We start from the raw sequence: 25,821 nt of genomic DNA, 5'->3' as shown, positions 1-25,821 counted from the left end.
TGTTTCATGAAGCTGTCGAGGCGAACGACCCGATCCCATAAGAATATTTATAGAAATATCGAGGCAAACGGCCCGATCCCATTAGAATATGATCTCGCCGAGGCGAACGGCCCGATCCCATAAAAATATGATACTGCCGAGACAAACGGCCTGATTCCATAAGGATATGATACTGCCGAGGTGAATGGACCGATCCAATAAGAATATGATACTGCCGAGGCGAACAGCCCGATCCCATAAGAGTAAGAAGCTTTAACGGATCCTTGACCCCACTCACGAATATATGTGTGAGTTATGAAATTTAAAGAAGCTTTTCGATGAAAACTCACAACGCGAGAGAAATTCGTAAGGGAAGCACAATTATTCTACAGCTAATCAAGTAGCTCGTCAAATCTCTTACAATAGGGATTCTACCACTCTATGCAAGCCTAGTCTCAAGTCCTAATGCAAAATAAAGGAATTAAACAGGCAAGGATAACTCAAATAGTACAATTAAAGCATGGCGTAAACCTAAGTCTATCAGGACTAGTCAAGATTCCTAGCATGCGCACGGACACTCATCACCTCATACGTGCGTAGCTCCTACAACATGTAGCACATAAGAATATAACACCTACGGGGTAAAATTCTCTTCACAGGGTTAGACATGAGACTTACCGTGCTTAAAAGTTCCATAACTGGCTCCAACACCTCGACTCAAAGCCAAAGGATCTGAAACTAGTCAAACAATGTGCAAATCAATCAAAATATACTCCAATGCTTATAATTAATCAATTTATAACAATTCCCAACTCTGCTCGAAAAGTCAATAAAGTCAACCCTCGAGCCCACGTGCCCGGATTCCGAAAATATTTGAAGATAAAATTTACCCATAACATCACGAACTCAAATATATAATTTATTTCAAATTCCATGTCCGATTTAGTGGTCAAAATCCAAAAATACGATTTCTAGGTTTTTCTTCCAAAATCCCATAATTTCCACCAATTCCATGTTAATATTTGTTAATCCATGTAAAATAGTTGGAAATTGAACAAAACTACTTACCCAAAGATTGTAGATGCAAATCCCTCTTCAAAATTGCCTCCTACCGAGTCTAGAGTTCCAAAAATCAGAGAATGTCTCCAAAATCCTATCTCCCAGCCCTTTTACAAGGTGCAGATGTCGCATTTGCGACACAGGGTTCGCATTTGCAGACCTTCGCAATTGCAGACAAGTGTTCGCAATTGCGAAGCAAGGCAAAAATCTTCAGACTTCGCAATTGCAAACCAAGGCAAAAATCTACAGGCTTTTCAATTGCGAACAAATGTTCGCAATTGCAAACCAAGGAAAAAATCTATAGGCTTCGCAATTGCGATAACTGAGTGCCAGCAACACCAGCAATCTTTCCCGGCAAGAAAATGGGCATCAGAATTTGATGATTCTTGTTGCTATGACTCCGTAATTATGATATGGATGTAATGGTTCAATAAAATAACTAATCAAAGGTTGTTTGCTCAATATAGTATACTTTATATCCAAGAAAATGATGCCATAACATCAAATAAGAGTGCGACACAACCCAAACACATATGAAACACACTCGGGGCCCCCGGGACCCCGTCCAATTACACAAACCAGTCCCAAAACATAACATGAACCCGTTCGAGACCTCAAATCACACCAAACAACACCAAAACCATGAATCGATGATCAAATCCTCCTTTTAACTTTCAAACATTCAAACTTCAACGAACGCGTCCGAATTATACTTAAACATTCTAGAATGATGCCAAACTTTACATAAAAGTCATAAATCACGATACTAACCTATTCCAAGGTTCAAAACGCCAAACGGACATCGATAACACCAAAGTCCACTTCAAACCAAACATAGGAAATTCTAAAACCTTCGAATTGCCAACTTCCACAATAAGCGCTGAAATGCTCCCGGACCACCCGATACTCGACCGGACCATACGCCGAAGTCCGAAATCCAAAATCATCATAAGAACCTATTGGAACTTTCAAATCCCGATTCCGAGCTCATTTACTCAAAGGTCAAACTCTGGTCAACTCTTCCAACTTAAAACTTAATTCAATTCCGACCACACGTATAAGTCATAAAATATGAAGTGAAGCTACTCAAGGTCGCAAACCGCCAAACGACCTAATAGAGTTTAAAACAACTAATCAAATCATTAAAAATAGAGTCGACTTCAGTTCTTTCTAGTTGATAAGGCCAGCCTACAGGTGGTGCAGACCTATGAGTGAAGCAGACCAGCTGGCGCAACATCACTTACATGGAATCAATTCTCAATTCTCTTTCTAGAGAAGTTTGTTCCATAGACTTGCAAAGAGGAGTTGTGTATGGAGTTTGAGCATCTATGACAAAAGAGCATGATAGTAACCCAGTACAATATGAGGTTCATGGAGATGGCACATCATGCAGTATTTTTTGTCCTTACAGAGAGGAAGAGGATCAGAAGGTTCATTGATGGCCTAAACTAAGGTCTTCGATATGGCATGGCCCGGGAGTACGAGATGGATGCTAGATTCGACCAGGTGGTTGAGATTGCTAGATTCTTAGAGCATGTTTGCAATCTTTAGAGAGAGGAACAGGAGGCCAAGAGGGATTGGGGGAGACTTGAGTCATCGTAAGAGGGATTGCCCCATACTTCTGAATAGTGCACCACAACAGAACACTCAACCTATGGTTCCAGCACTAGTAGCTACACTACTCACATAGCCAGCTAGGGATGGGGCTCGGTCGGCTCGAGGTCACCCTAGAGGGGGAAGTCAGTCAATTGGTGAACATACCCATTGCTATGCATTTCTCGCAAGGCTAGAGGCAGTTGCTTCTCATGCCGTGATCACGGGTAATGTTTCAGTGTGCCATAGGGATGCTTTAGTTCTATTAGACCCTGGTTTCACTTATTCTTATATGTCATCATATTTTGCTAGTTATTTGGATATGCCTCATGATTCTTCATATTCCTGTTCATGTATCTATAATAATGGTTGATTCTATTATGGTAGATCGTTTATATCAGTCTTGTGTGGTTACCTTTAGGGGTTATTAGACTGGAGTTGATCTTTTATTGCTGAGCATGGTTTATTGTGAGGTGATTATGGGTATGGATTAGCTATATCCATAACATGTTATTCTTGATTATCACGCTAAGAGCGTGATGTACGCGATGTCAAAGTAGCCTATGTTGGAGTGGAGAGGTTCACTTGGTAATACTCCTAGTAGAGTGATTTCATTTGTGAAGGCTCAACTGATAGTTGAGAAGGAATGTTTGGCATATTTGGCCTTCTTGAGAGATGATAGTGTTGATACTCCTACTATTTATTCAGTTTCAATACTGAGGGAGTTCTCAAATATGTTTCCAGTAGACCTGTAGGGCATGCCACCCGACAAGGATATTGATTTTGGTATTGATTTGGTGCTGGGCACTCAGCCCATCTCTATTCTACCATATCGCATGGCACCAGCTGAGTTAAAGGAATTGAAAGAATAGTTACAGGAATTTCTTGATAAAGGTTTCATCAGGCCTAGTGTGTCACCTGGGTGCACCGATTTTATTTGTGAAGAAGAAAGATGGTTCTATGAGGATGTGCATTGATAACAGCCAGTTGAACAAGGTTACCATCAAGAACAAGTATCCACTACCGTGTATTGATAATTTATTTGATCATCTTTAGGGTCCTAGGGTATTCTCGAAGATGAGATCGGGGTACCATCAGTTGAAGAGTAGGCCTTCAGATATTCCTAAGATGACTTTCAGGATCCGTTATGGGTATTATGAGTTCTTGGTAACGTCTTTTCGGCTGACCAATTCCCCAGCAACTTTCATGCACTTGATGAACATCGTATTTCAGCCTTATCTTGATTCCTTCTTCATATTATTCATTTGATGATATATTGGTGTATTCTTGCAGCCAAGAGGAGCGTGAACAACAATTTAGGATCATGCTCAAGACCTTGAGGGGGAAGAAGCTATATGCTAAATACTCCAAGAGTGAGTTTTGGTTAAACTCGGTGGCATTCTTGGGTCACGTGGTGTCCAGTGAGGGGATTAAAGTGGATCCGAAGAAGATTGAGGAAATTTAGAGTTGGCCCAGACCTTATACCGCTATAGAGATCCGGAGTTTCCTATGGTTGACTTGATATTTTTGTCGTTTTGTGGAGGTATTTTCAACTATCGCAGCCCTATTGACTAAATTTATGCAGAAGGGTGCCCCATTTAGGTGGTCTGATGGGTGTGAGGAGAGATTTTAGAAGCTCAAGGCTGCATTGACTACATACCAGCTCATGTTTTGTCTTCGGGATTGGGTTCTTATACAATCTATTGTTATGCATCGGATGGTAGAGTGATTGCTTATGCTTCATGTCAGTTGAAGCCCTATGAGAAGAACTACCCAGTACACGATTGGGGAGTTAGCATCCATTGTACATGCGCTCAAGATATGGTGGCATTATCTTTTTGGTGTGTCTTGTGAGGTGTTAATGGATCACAGAAGTCTCCAGCATCTATTTAGGCAGAAGGATTTGAACTTGATGCCACAAAGGTGGTTAGAGCTATTCAAATGCTATGATTTCACCATTCTTTATCACATGGGGAAGGCCAATATGGTGGCCGGTGCCTTGAGGAGGAAGGCGGAGATCATATGGAGTCTTGTTTTTATTCCAGTTGGAGAGAGGCCATTATGTTTATCTTGCGCGATCTGCTGATTTGTTTGTAACCTCTTGTCTAGCCATAACTAGGCTCTTCCTAAATCAACTGCTTACTATTCGTTGGCCCATTCTCATATCAATATTAGGCGTAATCTTTCTTGGGTTATCTCCTTTGTCTTAACTTACCTCTCACACTGGATCCTTATCTATCCATAATGTCCCGGGCAGGAACTCTTACTTCCTCTCTTTGACGTTGAGTTTACATAATGTAGCATATCTGTATGATTTGAATAAGTGCAATCTCACCCCTTTTCTCATTTTTATCGCATTCTTCCTTTACCATTCCATAGTTACTAAAATTACGTAATTCTGACTTAATGCCACATCACTCCATATTCCGCCCCTTTAGGGTAGTACTAAGATTTAGCGCTACGATGATCTACCTATAGATGTTTTACCTCTTCATATTTGGCATCTTCTCACATCATCGATGACCCTTACTCGCCTTGCGGTAACACTTATGTACCAAGGATAACAAATTTCCTTACTCGTGAGGGTAACACTTAGTATAATTGGCACATACAGTCCCTTAAGCTTAACTTTGCTCACATTGCTTGCTTTAGGGAAGCATCTTCCTGAATGACCTTTTTTTGAATTTCTCATGAATATTCTTTTGTTCTCCATTCTATTATTGCCGGAACGCAATCGGAAATTCTCACGATGTCGACCATTATCAAATCACTCGGTCCCTAATTCATGTTTAGTTTATCTTGTTCATCAGCCCATACTGATTTCTATTACTTTAGGGTCTAACTTTTCCTTCTTGTAGTCGCGTTGGAGTCACGAACTTATTTCTCTAAATGAGGATATGACTTTATGGCCTATACTCTTTTGTTGTCTCAAGGCCTGTCACCTTTCGTCTTTTTCTTCACTTGACTATAGACTCTGTAATACTGTCATCTTTTTGATCTACCGTTGTCATCCATGTATCACATCTTACTCATAATGCTTCATTATCTCTCTTCTTATTCTCCTGTTAATGTTTATGTCTATCACATTATTCTATAAACTCGACTAAGACATTCTTTTGCTTTTAGCTCCCCTTGCTCCATCTACTGGCTCTTCGGGTTGCCAAATATTCTTTCCCTAGTAGGGACGGGAGCCACACTAAGGTAATATTTATCCCTTCAAGGCTTCCAGTGCCTATCCTTGTAGTACTCATATCTAGTTGTACTATTTTAGAGTACACCATATGGGTGTCTCACAAGGAGATCTATTACCACATTTGCAATATCCTTCGAAAATGTCAACTAACACAAACAATCAGTTCACCATTTTGGGTTACTCTAACCCTATCTAGATCCTGATATCTTGCCTTCTCTTATACTACTTCTGTTAGCCCCCATAGGGCATAAATGAGATGGGTGTGGCTAATTTTACATACCTCTGTTATTGTTGAAGGTAACTCCAAAGGCTTATATTCCTCTGACTCAACTCTTCCACAGCTACATCTCTTACCAACAGTATTTCTGGATGGAGGCATCATCGTATTATCAATAAGATAGAGTTTAGGAAATTGAGTTCTTACAACTCAGCTCTACCACACGATCTAGAGTAAGAAGAAAGAGTGACAATCCTAAATGCCTTGTAGCCTCCTACTTATAAGTGTGGTGCACAACACACCTATAAACAAGACTCTACTAGACACGGCTTGTAGACTCCCTAGGACAGAACTACTCTGATACCACTTTTGTCACGCCCTGAATCGATGGGCCGCGACGGGCACCCGGTACCTTACTCAACCGAGTACCAACATAAAGTATCTTTTCGTATCATACTATTATAGATAACTGAGCCAGAGAGGCTACCATGAGATAGGTAGAATACAACATGTAATACCAACTTATACATAAGACATATGGGCCTATAGGACCAAAATAACCACTCGTACACTGAACATAGGATGACAAGGCCATACAATCTTTACATACACGACATTTGTCTACAATCCTCTAAGAATACATTATTTTCATAAAGGTAGGGACAGAGCCCCGCCATACCAAACAATACACATCTAAATTATACTGACCAAACAAGAAACTCCGGAGCAAATGGAGTGCACAACATCTTCTGCTGAGCTGATCGCCTACTCGGAGGACTCTTGACCTGTCTATCGAGACCTGCGGGCATGAAACACAGCGTCCCCCGGCAAAAGGGACGTCAGTACAAATAATGTACCGAGTATGTAAGGCAACATAATAACGTAAGATTAAACTGAACTGATAATATAATAACTGAAAGTAACTGGGAGTCAAAGATAATCTGAAGATATACTCACTTGCTGATACTGATTCAACTCTCTCAATATAGTAAGTAAAATAGCTGTCCGACCTTATAAGGCTCGGTATATATATAACTGCTCTACCGTAGTAGGCTCGCTCATAGGCGCTCGGCCATACTAGGCTCTGTATCTCCGCCAACCGGGCTCGCTCATAGGCGCTCGGCCACAGCAGGCTAGGTATATAACTTACCATCTGATCAGAGGTTGCCCAATAGGGGCATGCCTATCGATTATAGCTCGATAGTAATGAAAATACTGTAATACTATAAATATAGGCTCTCTGCTCTCTTGACTGGAAGAAGACAATACTCAATTAAATATGAAGTCCCGATAAGAAGAATACTGTAATTTATGAGACTAGGATAATGTATATAAATTCGGTAGTATGAACTTCTCTTTATGCCTCGTTATCAAATACATGTAATTACGAGATCATGCCAAAATGAAGGAAGGGCTTAGCCTTAAGAAAGATTACACCGTACTCCCTTAAAATTGCAAAATCTCACGTTAATTTGATTTGTTGAAGGTCTTGGGCGTTGCTTATATGACTTTCGTTTGTAACACACAACATTTACGTTTGAATCCTCATCAGATGCCTATGAGAATGAGTTTGTGATTCACATTGCTTATCCATCCATGTCTCTTAAGTTAGAGATATATTTTATACATGGATGTGCAACCACCACATAATCCATAATGATTTAAATCTTGCCACCTATTCTACAATGACTTAAGAGTCATAATGTTTGGGGGCTGCCACGTAATTCCCTTGTTGGGGGATTTAATCTTTATTCAGAAATCTTTAATTAATTAGGTAATATCCCATTACCCAATAATTAACCAATTACCCACATAATTAAGAATTATTTCAACTTACTTAAAATACTACTCACTTTTAACATACCTTATACACCTTACTATCATGGCCATGTGGTACCTTATATGGTACTAGTCCATAAATACCAAGTATTTTAGCTCGCGTCGTATTTTATCCCAAAATATCAAACTTCGACAAAATTCATTTTCTTCGATTCGCTTACCCTCTCACCTTCACGAATTAACTTATCACATGTTTGATGCGTATGTAATACTTATAATCCCAAAATAAATCTCATTCCTGAACTTACGTTGATTAACTTACGATGAAACTTCAACGTACGAAAATGCGGGATGTAATATCTCATTTCCGAGCTTATATCATTTTACTTATGGCGTACTTCCATGTACGAAAACATGGGGTGTAACATTGAGCTTCGCTGATGGTTGGAAGACCTAGTGCAATCGTACGTGCAAAGGGAGGTGCGTAGGTGCAAAGTCGTACCTGTGGGATTGTGTGGGCAGACACGAAGGACGTTGGCTGGGTGAAGAGTTTGCAGAGGGGGCATGGTGAACACAGATGCGCTAGCACAAAGGCATAGGTTCTTCCATTGAAGCAAATGCGTATATGTGGCTAGGTGTTCGTAGAAGCGCCTAGTCGGGAAATTAAGCGACATCCACAACTGTGATGGTTGTTTTGTAGATGCGGTACTACAAAAGAGGGATTTGCGTCAGAAATTCGGAATTACTGGGCATATTATTATAACGCCTCATAAAAGTTTACCTAAAACTTGGGGTTTCGTGGTGCCGAAGTAGACTTATGCGTTGATGATTGTAGTCGCTGCGGTTCGGATTTTTTGGGTTGAACAGTGCATTGGGGAGTTGAAGAAAATTTTTGGAAGTGCAGGCCATTTCTGCGGTCGCAGAACTGATCTGCGGACCGTAGAACTGATCTACGGACCGCAGATCTACCGCAGACTAAGGCAGAAATCTGGGCCAATGTTTGGACCATTATGCGGTCTATTATGTGGCTACATAATCATTTTGCGAGCCGCATAACCCATCAGAGACCCAGCACAAAAATTTTCGGAGGGAGGTTCTGCGGCGCATTACGAGACCGCAGAATAGGTCTGCGAACCGTAGACTGATCGCAGAGTGAGGCAGAAATGCCCAGTTCCGGAGGGCCATTATGAGGCCCATTTTTTGGACCACATGAGCATTATGTGGTCGCCTATGCGACCGTAAATCTGCATCGGAGCTTCATTTTTTCTAATTTTTTAACCCGACCCCATTCTTATAAAACAGTCGTAGAGATCATTTTAGAAGGTTAAAACTTATATTTCTAGAGAGAGGGAGTTCCATAGAGTGAGAGGGGAAGTTCCTAAGCTTATCATTCATCAATTCTTGCTCAAAGTTGAAGAATTTACAAGAAGAACTCACTAGGTCTTCATCCTAGAGGTAAGATTCTACTCCCTAACCCTCAAGTCAAGGATTTATTTGGATATAGGTATTGAGTAAGGCAATTCTTGGGAATGGTAGTTTTTCATTATGCATGCATGTACCATCAAGGGTAGTGGGAAGATTGTTGAGCTCATTTGGGTAAACTTTGGGTAGTGGGATGAAAGAATCCACCATAGGAGGACCTTGAAACATTAATGCACACCTAGTATTTGATAAAATGCTCAAGTGAGTTGGAACTATGAACTCTTTCCTAATTTGTGTTCAATTTTTCTATATCTCTAAATAGACCGAAGTGGCTAAGATTTTCGTAACATTTTAGAAATTTAAAAAGCTCGAGCCGAGGTGTGTTGGCTAAACTTCTCTCTTAGAATTGAATTCCCACAATGTTCTTGTAAGTCCCAAGTTGTCCATTATGAATTAACTCTTCTAAATAAGCCTTGTGTCAAAATAAATATGCATTCAATATGTATTCCAAAGATTCTTGTTGTGTTGAGTCACTGTTAAGAATGTGGTTTAAGTATGGGTTGTGTGTTATTACGTTATGATTAAAAAACGTGATTTTAATGAAAGCTATCATGTCAATTGTGTAAGAAATCACATGTGCCTAAGACCCTAAATTGCACAAATATGTGTTTAAAGTCTTAATTTGAAAGGCCTTGTTGTTGATTATCCATGATGATATTTGAAAGTGAAAGAATGGAACATGAAATATGATGTGCGGCCATCGTGCAAAGAATGATATTGTGTCATGGCCATTGGTGCCAATGAAATGAATAATATGAAAAAGATTACAAAATGAGTGGTAGATCCTTTTAATAATAAATGCATTGGGAGTATCGTTTAGCCACCGAGGAAGGGTAGGTCGGAACAACCTAACCACGAAACTACACATGCCGGTGTAGGAGTCATTGAGAGGTAAATCCCCGTGCTAATGTGATGAGATTGTTTCCCCTTATATGGGATGAGATTGGTGTGTTGTGATGTTTTCCCTTAAATGGGATGAGATTATTGCTAGCGAGATGTGATGTGATGTTGACCCACACGGTATTGTGGTGAGACGGCTTAGCCAATCGGGCTGAGATCGGACGCCATGCCGCGCACATGGTGGTATTGTGAGTGTATGTCTCGGGATGAGACGGCTTAGCCGGTCGGACTGAGATCGGACTCAGTGCTACAACACGGTGGTGTATCGGTGCTAAAGATCTTTTAACATAAATTACTGAAATATACTTGAAATTTACCTTTCCCTAACTTGACACCTTGATACTGTTTGAGTCTCTTATTGATTTCATGTTTTATTCTCGTTTTACTGTTACTCGTTCTATTGAGAGGGTGTTTAGTTTTACATACTAGTACTATTTCATATGTACTAACGTCCCTTTTGCCTGGGGAGCTGCATCTTTAATGGATGCAGGTGGTTTCATAGCAGGTGGTATTGATCAGTGATAGCATCACACCTTCTCCTCAGCGGACTTGGTGAGCCCCACTTAATTTCAGGGGTCATTTGTCTATTATCCTATGTACATAGCGTTTTGAGGTAGATCCGGGGCCTTGTTGCCGCCGCTGTCATAGCACTCTTTTGTTCCTGCTAGAGGCTCCGTAGACATAGTGTGGGTTATATCTATTTTTGGGAAGGTTAAACTAAAAATGTTGTAATCGTATCATATGTTCAACTTTAACTATGATTGTACAATGTACTGTTTTGGAGACTTGTTAATGATGTAACTTATGGAAATGAACTGTTATTATTCACATGACCTCTTACTATCACAAATTGAAGGGGTAAGTAAACTCTACTTGATTTTGATATTAGATATTGATTTCCAATAGATTATTACACCTAGTTTATGTGAATTAAAGGAGAAATTTGTAGGTTTTTGCTATGGTTTTTGGTAAGTGAAAATTGGTGATTTGGGGGTCGATTTGAGGTTGGATTTTGATGAAACACATATATTTGGACTCGTATTGGAATGGGTGTTTACAATTTGTGAGTTATTAGGGTTTCAGGGTGCGAGCCCAGGGTTGACTTTTGGGATGGCTTGTATATTTGTATCAAGATCATAGCTTTATTGTGTGGGGTTATTTCCTATGGCTTTTATTGATGTTATTAAGTTATTTTGGCTAGATTCGAGCCGTCCAGAGGTTGATTCACGCAGGAAGAAATTCCTAGAGTATTAACTGGGCTTGCTTGAGGTAAGTATATTACCTAAACTTGATTGAGGCACTAGTTTCCACAGTTATTAGTGTTGGCTATGCGTTATGGGTGGCGCACATGTGAGGGGGTTGAGCCTATGTGTGTACACTGGGGTAATATTCATGTTTGGGTAGTCATTAGGTTATGATATGCCTTGAATTTAATTGCAAAAGATCATGCTATCATGCTTATTATGTTTGTACGCACCTTGTGAGCTAATTAAATCATGTTAGAGATTATTTGTTGGTGTAATCGCCTGATTTGAACTATGGTAGTACACTTCGCGCATGCCTACAACTTAGCATGTCACTTATATTAGTCCATGAGCATATAATTTGATATACATTGCTCATGTACATGTATTCTTGTATATGCTTTCTGTCTAATATAGACTGGGTTGACAGCACGTGAGTAGTCTGTGGGGATCTGAGTTATGATAGCACGTGAGTTGTCCGTATGGTTGTTATATGTGGCATGTGAGTTGTCCGTGCATTGTGTGGATAAGGATCCATTCCGCTAGGGTTACTCTCTCATGTTTCTCTCTTGACGGTGTACACGCAGTATGAGGAAAGATGATCACTGTTTGGTTTGGTTATTGCATTTCTTCTTTTCTTGCAATTTCCTTGGATGTATACATGTTTTATTTCGCATATCTTCTCTATGTGCTGGATTGTTAGTCGATACAGAGCTTGGCACTTTATATCATGTGTACCAAAGTGGCTTTTTTCGTATTTTATGATTTGGTGATATTATTGTTGTGTACTTGTGATATTTATGAACTGAACAGGTTATTAGCGAGTATCATTGATAATTCTTGCCTCTATTACTTCGTTGAGGTTAGTTATGATACCTGATAAGTACATGGGGTTGGTTATACTCATAGTACACTCTACACCTAATTGTGCAGATCCAGGTAATGGACCAGCCGTGAGTTGCTGCGATTGTAGCTACGAGTTGGCGAGAGACGACGTAGAGATGCATTTTGACAGCAGACTTGGCATCTCCTTTCATTACAATGTTATTGTTTTCATTCAGACGGTATTTTCATTTGGTATTCGAGACTTGTAATTCTATTTTAGAGCTCATGACTCCGTATTACTAGTTTAGGAGGATTTATGTATTGACGCAGTTATTTATGTCAGTGGGCTTTGAATTTATATATTTTTTCCATTTATTCTGTTATTATGTTCCGTTATTGTTATGTTTGACTTGACTAGCAAGTGAGTTAGGCGCCATCGACCAGTTGGTGGTTTTGGGTCTTGATACCTCCCTCAGCTTCCGAACCTGCCTCTCAAAATGGTCATCGGCTCCTCCTTATAAGCTAGATTCTCATCCGACTGCAGTAATTAGAAATCAACACATGAGACTGATACTCATAATACTTCTGACGCATGGAAACATGTAACACTATATGAACTCCCGATAAGCTGGGTAGCAAAGCAAGTCTGTAGGCCACCTCACCAACTCTCTCCAACACATCGAAAGGACCAATATACTGAGGGCTCAACTTGCCCTTCTTCCCAAATCTCATCATGCCCTTCATAGTTAAAACTCGGAGAAAAAGCTTCTCACCCTCCATGAAAGCCCACATCATGAACCTTCCTATCAACATAACTCTTTTTTCGGGTGTGTGCTGTACGAAGTCTCTCCTGAATCTATTGCACCTTCTCCAGAGCATCCTGAACCAAATCTGTGCCCAATAGCCTAGTGTCTCCAAGCTCAAACCAACCAACAAAAGAATGACATCACCTCCCATATAAGGCCTCATACAGAGCCATTTGGGTACTCAACTGGTATTTTTTGTTGTATGCAAACTCCACTAATGGAAGAAACTAATCCCACTGACCTCCAAAATCTATGACACATGCTCTTAAAATATCCTCCAAAATCTGAATGGTCCGTTCGAACTTCCCGTCCGGCTGAGGCTGAAATGCAGTGCTCAACTCAACCTACATGCCCAACTCACGTTGAACCGCTCTCTAGAAATGTGAAGTAAATTGAGTTTTGCGTTCAGAGAGATGATAGAAACAAGCACGCCATGCAAGCGGACATTCTCTCTGATGCAGTATCAAGCCCCAAACTTGGGGAAGCGTGGCCGGCACTATCACGCCCCGACTTTGGGGAGCGCAACTGGTGCTCAATCGAGATACCCCGGTCAAGCAAGCCTTTACAATACCTTCTACCCAACTCACCCCCGGATAAAGAGAATATATATATATACATGAGAGGATTTCATGAATAATTCGAATTCCATCACCAATGGTTACTTCTTTCATAATTCCGAAAATAAGTATACACAAAATTATATTTGAAATGGGACGTGTGATACAAATACAACATATCTAGCTGACTCTTCCAACACCACCATACTACCCACACTATGTCTACGGAGCCTCTAAGTACAACCGAAGAGTAGTATGGAAGTGCCGGCCACAAGGCCCCGGCTATACCTCAAAACATAAAGTACAATGTCAAATGACATGAAGCCCGGAACATAGTAGGGCTCACCAAAATCTTCTGAATAGAGAGTGACTGCTACCGAGGATCAAAACCGCCCGCTGACGAACCACCTGCATTCATTAAAGATGCAGCACCCCCGGCAAAAAGGGACGTTAGTACATATGGATAGTGCAAGTATGAAAACAAAAACACCTATTGAAGGACTTAGTAATACAACATGAATATGATGAATCATGGTAACAATAAAAGGCATAGTTAGCCGTTAAAGCCAAAGCAAATTTATTAAAAGCTTTCAATAACATTTATAAATTCTTAAGTCGAGAATCCTCTACATCTACCTTTACACAAAGCGGCCATGCCGCCTCACCCCAATGTATGCGGGTGAAGGTGCAATCACGATACCCTCAACGCTACACAAAGAGGCCATGCCGCCTCACCCCAATATATGCGGGTGGAGGTGTTTCACAAAACCACAATCCCTACACGAAGCGGCCCTGCCGCCTCACCCCAATATATGCGGGTGGAGGTGTATCACAATACGACAATCTCTACACAAAGCGGCCCTGCCGCCTCATCCCATTATATGCGGGTGGAGGTGTATCACAATACCACAATCCCTACACAAAGCAGCCTTACCGCCTCACCCCAATTTATGGGGGTGGAGGTGTAATCACAACACCACAACTCTAGATTCCCAAAACGATAATAGTTTGTACAAGGGGTACTCTTCCAATCAACCGTTTTGCACGTTTGGCCTTAGCGAGGGTAGGTTCATAAGGTTTCATCGTATGAGAAATAAATGTTTGATTACATTGATTTCATACAAGGTTTTCTTCCGAGAAGGGGATATAACATAATTAAGTCACAATAAAAAATCTTTAACACATCATTCATTCTTGAAATACTTTTTTCCCAAAAAGGGCAATATACAATTTCAACTCATGAACATATAGGAGCTCAAAACACATTGGAAATACTTACAAAGCATAGCATTAATTAAGACAACCACAATTGGGCATGACCATTAAGACAACCACAATTGGGCATGACCTAAGCACATAAGCTTTTAGGCACATCTATTTTCGAAGTCAATTTGGGACAGTTGAATCAAGGCCTATTTCATAACATTTCTCACATCATTTCATTTCCTCGGCACCATTGGCCACAAGTCTAACTTTCATTCTTAGCACGTTGGCGACACTTTATATCTCCAACCCATTTCTATCACTTTCAAGCATCCTTATAGATTATCAACAACAAGTCATTTCTACTCAAGACTTTAAATACACATTTGAGCAACTAACAAAATTAAGGGTCTTAGGCACATGTGATTTCTTACACAATTCGACATGCTAGTTTTCATTAGAATCATGATTTCAAATAATAATATATTAACACACAACCCACACTTAATCACCTACTCAAATAGTAACTCAATATAACAAGTACATTTGGACTACAAATTGAACGCATATATCTCTTGACACAAGGCTTATTCGGAATAATCAATTTATAATGAGCAATACGGGACTTAGAAAGCCATTGTGGGGTTCAGTTCAAAAAAGGAGTTTATCCAACATACCTGGAATTCACCCCTTAATAATACTACGACGTTCCACCACACTAAACAACTTCAATCTACAACAATGAAATACAATTGCACCAATATTAGCAAGATTCCTATACTTCAAGTCATTTAGACTCTTTATCAAACATCTAGTGTGCATATACAACCTCCTCCCATGGAATTTCTTCACCTAACAACCACCTTCCACACCAACGATTCACCTCACAACTTCCATTAGCACATGCATTCCCAACACATCACTCCCAACCCATACATGTTATCAATTAATTCTTTTTACAATCTCTATAATACCAACACAACCTAGGTTAAGGCATTTGTGGCTTCCAATCACCATCCCATAAGTCATAACACATATTTCATACATAATTAATCACCATAGATTAGTTAGAGATTGTAGACATACCTCTTGTAGAGAGACTCATGAAAATCCCCACTTGTAGTGGTCTTGACCAATTTGGGGATTTGAATGGAAATCTATGAATCTTCAAGATTAATCCTAGTTAATATAAGTACTTAGGAGTAGTAATCAACTCAAAAGTTCTCCAAAAACATTACCTTGGTTCATGGGAGGGAAGTGTTGGACGGATTTCCCTTGATATGCAAGCCCTAGCTCACAGAAATGACTTAGCCCCTCTCTTTACCCGGCCTTGGAGGTATTTATAGGCCTTGGAGGTATTTACCTGGGCCATTTACCGTGCATCTGGCCGCACACACAAGGCACCCTCCAATATGCACGGCCGCGCATCTGGGCACGCATATGGCATAGGTCCGGTAAAATGGCCATAACTTTCTGTAGAAATATCCAAATGACAAACGGTTTGATGCGTTGGAAACTAGACTTAGAGGAATTTAATTTAATAGGTGTATCAACACCTAAGTTCTTATATTGTGGGAGTTCTATTCGTTTGAAGAAGGGACTTGTGCTAATTGAAACATCCTTTCCACTTAATGTATCTAACTTGTTGCACACAAGTTCTTGCCATTAACAAAACTCCTTAGTATGTTCCAACACACCTTAAACACATATTTTCATTTCAAAATTATGTGGTTCTATCCCATGGGTCTCCTTTAATACTCGAATACGTGATTCCCGAATACCGTTGGCTCACTTTAAAATCTTAAATCATTAGGAATTTGTTTTTAAAAGAGGCCTTACATTCTCCCTCGCTTAGGATCATTCGTCCTCGAATGAGGGTCAAAATTCACCATTAGCACCCAATGTGACTCAGTTGCTATAACACCCACCAGCAGTTCCAAATTTTTGACTAACTCCCTAAATTTCCAAAAATTTTGCCAGAGCTCCCCCGTAATTGGGGCCTATCCACCTGCCAGAGAATCCCAAAACCACACTAACAACATATCCATAACTAAAAAAAGCATCATAGTATATATCAACAACACTGATCTCAACATTAAGGGCATTACATTAATAGAAGTAGTATCTAGACATGAGTTGTACATATTTAAATCATAACACATAACAAGTACCCTTTTGAACCACAACCATTTGGTTATACAGGCAAGTAAGAATACTTCCTTTACTTTGACGGAGGTAGATCTTAATTTCCAGACTTATCTAATAGGGATGATAACTAGGTACATCTTATAAGCCAATTACATGTTAACTTCACCTTCAATAGTTTCCACCGGAACGATAGGCAGAGGATTTCCATCAACCTTCTGGAACCTAGATACATGATGCATCGGGTGCATGAAGGACAAAGATGGGAAAACATCATACTTGTAGTTTGGCCTATTTCCTTCAATATTCCATAAGGCCTAATGTGACTACCCATACTTTACCTTCCTTAACAATTCACCCAATATATTCATAGAGAAAATCTTGAGAATAACCCGTTCGCTTTCTTCAACTCGAAATTCCTACGCCGAACACCCAAACTAAACCTTTGGAGACCTCCAACAATTACTCTAAGATGTGCTAGCATGAATATGACCATAAAATTTCCCATCCAATATATTTGATCATGGGATGATGCTTCTTCTTTTACATGTTTGAACCTTCAACTCCCGTAGGTTTACTATAAATAGGAACAACGAGATTTGAGATTGGAACTGGAACCTTTGTGGATTGGAAAAGTCAACCCACACGGCATATGTGGGAAGGCGGCCTAGCTGATAGGGTGGAGATCAGACGCCATATTGCGCATATGGTGGTACTACTCTTGGTAACAACTTTCTTTCTCATCACATGTAAAACCACATTGTTTGTGGGGAGATGGCCTAGCCGATCGGGCGTGATCGGACTCCGTGCTAACAGAGACGGTAGTATATCGGTGCTAATGATCTCCCAACCAAAATTATATATGAAGTTCGTATTTTGAAAATTATTATGTTTTAACTGGACGTTTGGATATTGTTGATTGTGACTTGCTATTTCTATGTGTTGCCTTTTCTTTTATGGGCATTCTAATTTGAAAGAGGATTTTTAGCTATACATACTAATGCTATTCGACAGTACTAACGTCACTTTTGCACTGGGCGCTGCATCTTTAATGGATGCAGGTGGTTCTTCAGCAGGCGACATTGATCAGTGATAGCAATACACTCTTTTCAGCTGATTTGGTGAGCCCCACTTCATTTCGGGGTCATGTATCTTTTGTTTCTCATGTACTGTGTTTTGAGGTATAGCCGGGGCCTTGTTGCCGGTGGCATTTCCATATTACTCTTCTATTGTACTTAGAGGCTCCGTAGACAGGTTGTGGGTTATGGTTGATGTTGGGAATTGAACTAGAAATATTGGTACTTGGAAATTATGTTTTTCATTAATTCTATAAACTCGTAATGTTTTGAAAATTATGAATGAAGTTGCTAATGGGAATGAAAAGGAAGTTTTTAATAAAATCTTTTCAATGATTGATTAATAGAGTACATCTCCTCTTTATCCATGGATGAGTTTTGGGTAGAAGGAAGTCTAATAGGCTTGCTGGGCCGGGTTCTCTCGGTTGAGCGCGGTCGCGCTCCCTTAGTTTGGGGGTGTGACAAACTTCGTATCAGAATCTAAGGTTTTAAAGTGTCCTAGGATGTCTCAAAGCCGTGTCTAGTAGAGTCCTTCTAATCGGTGTGCTGTCGACCACATCTATAATGAGGAGGCTACTTGGACATTTAGGAATTTCACACTTTTGATACTCCAGATCGTGCGATAGAGCTCATGATAGGAAGCTAATTTCCTCGTTATGTCTCATGATATTTTTTCAGATGAGTAATCCACGAGTTCAAAACAACGAGGAAGGAATGACCACTCCATTGAATCTGGGGGAGATTACATAAGAGTTCGTTGGGAGAATGCGTCGAGCCGTGGAGGGGTTGGAAGAACTTGTTGCTAAGGGAAGTGTCCTTTTTCCTACCACTGTCATTGCACCACCGGATCGTGTGGTGAGATAATCTAAGAAACGAAAGAGGGTTGTTGGTGCTAATGAACCAGATTGTGTGATTTGCAAGAAGCGACACTTGGGAACATGTTGGATGAACCTTGAAATATGTTATGGCTGTGGAAAGAGGGGGCACAAGATGAACATATGCCCTAGGTTGGGTACACCCATCCAGTTATGTCCGTCATGCGGGAAGGAACATTTGGCGTTGTGTTGTGAGTATGCTCAGCAGCGCGTTAGAGGTCTTTGGGCAATTCCAAAGGCCCACACAGCAATCCGGTGCTGGAATTGTTAATCCCGCATTGGAAGCTTGTAGGAAGGATAAGGGGTATGCTTATGATGTATGCAAAAAAGGTAAATATCAGGTCAGTGAGACGAGTCAGTTTAGCGGACCTCATCCCCGTTGTGTGAAGTGTGGGAGATACCATCCGGGAGTGTGTCACTATGGTACAATGGTATGCTACAAGTGTGGTATGACGGTCCACTTTCAAAGAGATTGTTATTTGTCTCGCCAGAGCATGGGCAAGGGTATGGCACAGCCAGCCAGTTCTGTAGCTACTACAACCACAACGCCTCCCCTAGCTAGAGGCACTATAATGCCCGCAGCGCGTGGAATAGCTAGGGGTGGTATTCAGAGCTTGGGAGGGCCCAAACAGTTTTATGCTATGAGGAGACATCAAAAGTTTGAGGCTTCTCCAGATGTGGTTACAGGTATATTGACTGTCTGATCTCATGATGTGTATGCTCTTATTGATCCGGGTTCCACTTTGTCATATGTCACTTCTTATGTTACTATGGAAGTTAGGATAGAACCGAAACAACTTTATGAGTCATTCTCTGTATCTACTCTTAGAACGAGACACAATATTCGTGAATCCTCTTTATCACAATTCCTTATATTTACAACCTCTTGGGAAATTGAGTTCTATAATGGGTTCCTTGAATTGCGTTATAACCCTAGGTTATTACTTCCCACTGCTTCCCTAAATTCTCAACAAGGGACAATACCTGATGAATTTCGTACAGAACCTTTTGATTCAAATGGATAACATCTGCTCATTTGTGCCTATACATGCATCACCATAATATTTACCTATGCGGTATCATATCCAATGGAAAGCGGCCTAGTGTTGAGATCCTTCTTGAGTCACTGTTTTCCTCTCCGGTATGTGTGACTTCCATGGTTGGAACAATTATTCTACTCCTTTATGAATAATATCATGAATCCTTTTCATTGTCTAGTAACATGAGATTATATCTTAGCACATATCATGTGCGTACATGCCAATTGAAAGGGTCCACTTATCCGCATAAAGTTTCTGAGCAACTTGAGATTTATCACAAATTCGTCACAGGGAGGTCTTGTTGTTTACCCATCTCAGTATGACTTTCATGTCCACCTAGATCATGCCTCAGTGAGTAACTCACTTTGTTCCCAGTATTGTGGTTGCTCGTGAATTGGCATGATATGGCAACTTGAGAGTTGTTATGGCAAAAACATGTCTAGCTCACAGCAAAGTGTTCATTCTCTCTAACTAATACATGATTTCATCCCAACATTAAGATGTCCTAGCTACATGATTCCACTAGTGTGAGATTGAAAGTTAAGCAGCCTTATGATGAGCATATTAAATTGAAAGACAAACTCGTCGTATCTCTAGTCCTCTCACATAGGATCAAATATTGGCAAAGGTTAAGCTGTGGAAATGATAATAATCTCACAAGTGTTCAACTTCTTTTCATTCTCGTAAGCTTGTGGCCTAGATTCTTTGTGCTAGTTACTGCTAAGAGTGTAATGCAACTTTGTGTATCTTGAAACCCATATCATATTCAGGGTGCTAGAATATTCTCATTTTGAGTTAAACTGATTTTTTCCCTACATACCAAGAGGCGACTGGTGTCATATAAGTGTTAGCTCTCTTTGAGGCTTACTATTGCCAAATAAGGCACGAATGGAATGAAACAATTGTTGATGTCCTTTTCATGACTCATTTCCTTTAAATCTCAGAATCATGAACATTTTCCCTACATTATCAATGCCTACTAGGCAACTCTATGACTCGTTTGTTGAACCGATGATGTCACCACAATAAATCACTATGTCAGCGCTATTGGTAGTGACCTTCATGTCTCTTAGGATATAACCTCCTGAAATGCCGTGCTCAGCACATTGATGGATTCTTGAATATTTCCAGTGAAATCTCGAACCTCGTTGTTCCTGTTTGTAGCAAATCTATCGAGTATTGTAGGTTCAGGCATGTCAAACAAGAAGCATCATCCAGTGATCAAATATATGGGATAGGAAATTTTATGTTCATAGTCAAGCTAGCACATCTTAGAGAAATTGTTGGAGGTTGCCAAAGGTTTAGTTTGGGTGTTAGGCATGGAGATTTAGAGTTGAAGAAAGTGAATGGGTTATTCTCAATATTTTCTGCATGAGGATGCTATATGAATTGTTAATAAAGGTAAAGTATGTGAGGTCACATGAATTTTGAAAGGAAGTAGACTAAACTATGAGTATGATGTTTTCCTATTATTGTTCTCCGTGTGCCCGATGTTTCATGTGTCTATGTCTAATAAGGTGAAGATAAGGGATAATGGGATTGTGAGGAGCAACTATTTGCTATCCTTGTTAGAAAAGTCCGGGAGTTGATATTGTCTCCGTTAATGTGTTATCGCGAAGTCTGTAAGTCGAGAAGACCACATGGAGGGGCAAAAGTGTTAAGGAAATAAAATGTTCCCACTTGAGTGTATAGTTAAATGATTGTGATTTGAAAGGTACTTCTGTGTGTTATGATTTAAATATGTGCAGCTCATGTCCAAATACCACTCTTGATAGTATAATGCCTGTAATGATGAGAATAGTGACATTGTTATACATGGTGATGTTTTGTCAAGTTGTGGAAGTGTTGTTAGGAATTGTTTTGGTGTTACTCTGGTAGGTGGATAGGCCCAGTTACAGGGGAGAATCTGGCAAAATTTTTGGAAATTTAGGGAGTTAGCCAAATTTTGAAACTACTGGTGTGTGTGAACCAACAGTTGAACAACATTGAATGCTAATGACGGATTTTGACCCTCATTCGAGGACGAATGATCCTAAGCGGGGGAGAATGTAACACCCCGGAAAATTTTGAAGTATTTCACTGTAAAGCCCCGTAAATTTCGCAAGTGAATTCAAGGCTTTGTGGTGCCGGAGTAGGCTTACATGTTTGAGGATGGTATAAAATCTTCGCGGCGAGCTTGCTCTCCGCGGTTCGGACTTTTTGGGTTGAACAATGCACCGGAAAGTAAAGAAAAATTTTTGGCAGAAAAGAGCATTTATGCGGTCCATTATGCGACCGCATAATCACTCTGCGGGCCGCATAATGGCTGCAGAATTGAGCAGGAGAAGGGCCAGTCTAGGGGCAATTATGCGGTCGGCTATGCAACCGCATAACTGTTATGTTGTGCATTATGCAATCGCATAACAGTTATGCGGACCGCATACACGAACAGATTTTTGATCATTTTCGTCTGTAATTATGCGACCGATATGCGGTCCGCATATCCATTATACGGTCGCATATGCGACCGCAGAACCTGTTCCGGAGCTCCATTTTTGGGTTTTTAAAACCCGACCCTACTTCATTAAATGCACGCTTTGGGTAATTTTTGAGCAAAAATCTGATATTTTAGAGAGAAGGGAGAGTGTTTTAGAGAGAGAGGAAAACCCTAGGCTAATTATTCTACAAGTCTTGCTCAAATCTTGGAAGATTAACAAGGAAAACCCACAAGTTCTTCATCTAAGAGGTAAGGTTCCAGACCCTAGTTTTCAATTTCGAATTTAGGTAGAAGATGGTTGATTAGGAGTATGATTCATCGGTATGAGATTATTATTTATACATGCATGTACCAATAAGAATTGTGGGAAGATTGTTGAGCTGAAATAAGTAAGGATTGGGTTGTGGAGTGAAGGAAATCTTGTAGAAGAACCTTGTGGTTAAATTTGCACACCTAGTGTCTGATAAAATGCTCGAATGAGCTGAGACCATGAATATTTTCCTAATTATGGTTCAATTTTATTATGTCTCAAAATAGATCGGGATTGCTAAGAATTTCAGATCATTCTAGAGTTAAGGAAGCGAGATTGAGGTATGTTGGCTAAACTTTCTCTCTTGGAATTGAATTTCATAATGTTTCCGTATGTTTCAAAGTATGGGTTACGTATTAAAAGGTTATGGCTTTGAGTCGTGTTTCAATGAAAGATAGTATGCCAAATTGTGTGAGAAAATCTCAACATTCTTAAGACTCTTAATTGCTCATATGTGTACCTAAAGTCTTGATTTGGAAATGTCTTATTGTTGATAATCTATAAAGATAGTTGGAGGTGAAATAAGTTAATTGGGGATATAGAGTGCGGCCAACGTGTCAAGAATTTAAGTTATGATTGTGTCTGGTAGTGCAAATAATTTGAGAAGATGCGATAAAGAATGTGAAATGAGCCTCGACTTAATTGCTTAAAAATGACTTCGAAGATCGAATTGTCTAAAAGCTTTTGTACTAAATTCATGCCCATTAGTGGTTGCTTTAACTAATGCTTTGATTTATAAATATATCCAGTGTGATTCGAGTTCTATATACTCATGTATTGAAATTGTACATTGTCATTTCTGGGGAAGAGTATTGCAAGAGTAAATGGTGTATTGACTGTTTATAATTTTTCATGTATGTTTCTATTGTTGGTTGGTATGCCTCATTTTTTGGGAAGAAATCATATGTATTTGAAGTTTCCATTTGAAATGGATTTGAAGTATATGATTTCTGAAATATCCTATATGTTGATACTTGATGGTGATCTTTGAAATTGAAAGAGGTAAAAGTGTGGAATATGAAATACGGCCATCGTGCCAGGAATAAAGAACCTTGTGAATGGCCTAATGAGCCAAGAAAATATTATCGTTGTGAATGACTGGAAATACTAATGAGAATTCATACAATGTAAAAGATGTTGAGGTAAGTACAATTGTATTTATGATATTTATGTTTGCAAATCAAATCAAAACTATTTTTGGGAGTATCATTAGAAATACCAAAGAAGGGTGGGTCATAAGGCCAACACCTGAAACTACACGTGCCGGTGTAGGGATGGATTGGGATTATTCCCCTTATTTGGGATCAAATTGGAACCTTTGGAAATTGTGCTATTATTCCCTTTAATTGGGATGAAACTGGAACCTTTGTGGATTGGAAAAGTCAACCCACACGGCATATGTGGGAAGGCGGCATAGCTGATCGGGTGGAGATCAGACGCCATATTGCGCATATGGTGGTACTACTCTTGGTAACAACTTTCTTTCCCATCACATGTAAAACCACATTGTTTGTGGGGAGATGGCCTAGCCGATCGGGCATGATCGGACTCCGTGCTAACAGAGACGGTAGTATATCGGTGCTAATGATCTCCCAACCAAAATTATATATGAAGTTCGTATTTTAAAAATTATTATGTTTTAACTGGACGTTTGGATATTGTTGATTGTGACTTGCTATTTATATGTGTTTTCTTTTCTTTTATGGGCATTCTAATTTGAAAGAGGATTTTTAGCTATACATACTAATGCTATTCGACAGTACTAACGTCACTTTTGCACTGGGCGCTGCATCTTTAATGGATGCAGGTGGTTCTTCAGCAGGCGACATTGATCAGTGATAGCAATACACTCTTTTCAGCTGATTTGGTGAGCCCCACTTCATTTCGGGGTCATGTATCTTTTGTGTCTCATATACTGTGTTTTGAGGTATAGCTGGGGCCTTGTTGCCGGCATTTCCATATTACTCTTCTATTGTACTTAGAGGCTCCGGAGACAGGTTGTGGGTTATGGTTGATGTTGGGAATTGAACTAAAAATGTTGGTACTTGGAAATTATATTTTTCATTAATTCTATAAACTCGTAATGTTTTGAAAATTATGAATGAAGTTGCTAATAGGAATGAAAAGGAAGTTTTTAGTAAAATCTTTTCAGTGATTCATTAATAGAGTACATCTCCTCTTTATTCATGGATGAGTTTTGGGTAGAAGGAAGTCTAATAGGCTTGCTGGGCCGGGTTCTCTCGGTTGAGCGTGGTCGCGCTCCCTTAGTTTGGGGGCGTGACAAAACCTAACATTATAATCATCCATTCTTTTCCCAATATTCAAGAATCAAGGAAGTCAATCACAAGATCTTCATCTAAGAGATAAGGTTCTAACCCTAGTCTTCAATTTCGAATTTGGGGTGGAAGGTGGTTAATGGAAGTATGAATCTTGGGTGTGGGAGTGTTATTTATGTATGCATGTACTATAAAGGGTTATGGAAAGATCAGTGACCTAGTATGGGTGAACTCTTGGTGTTGAGTTGGTTGTGGGGTGAAGGAAATCTTGTAGAAGGACCTTATAATAAATTTGCACACATAGTGTTTGATAAAATGCTCAAATGAGCTGGACCTTGAACTTCTTCCTAATTTGTGTTCAATTTTGCTATATCTCTAAATAGATCTAAGTGGCTAGGATTTCTGAAATGTTGTAGTAAAGTTAAAGGCTCAAAGTAAGGTATGTTGGCTAAACTTCTATCCTAGAATTGAATCCCATGATGTTCTTGTAAGTCTCGAGTTACTCTTTACAGATTGATTATTTCGAATAAGCCTTGTGTCCAAAGGATATATGCTCAATATGCATTCCAAATGTTCCTATTATGTTATGTGCTATTTGAAAATGTGTTCGACGCATGGGTTGCATACCTAATTGTTATAACATCAAGTCGTAGCCCAAATGAAAGCTATTATGCCATGTTTTGTAATAAATCTCAATGTGCTTAACGTTTGTACCTGCTCACATGTGGACTTAAAGTCTTGAATAGAAATTCTTTACTGTTGATGATCTGTAATGATGTTTGAAAG

Source organism: Nicotiana tomentosiformis, chromosome 7, assembly GCF_000390325.3.
Source record: "Nicotiana tomentosiformis chromosome 7, ASM39032v3, whole genome shotgun sequence".
Taxonomy (NCBI): domain Eukaryota; kingdom Viridiplantae; phylum Streptophyta; class Magnoliopsida; order Solanales; family Solanaceae; genus Nicotiana; species Nicotiana tomentosiformis.
This window is presented reverse-complemented; position numbering follows the sequence as displayed.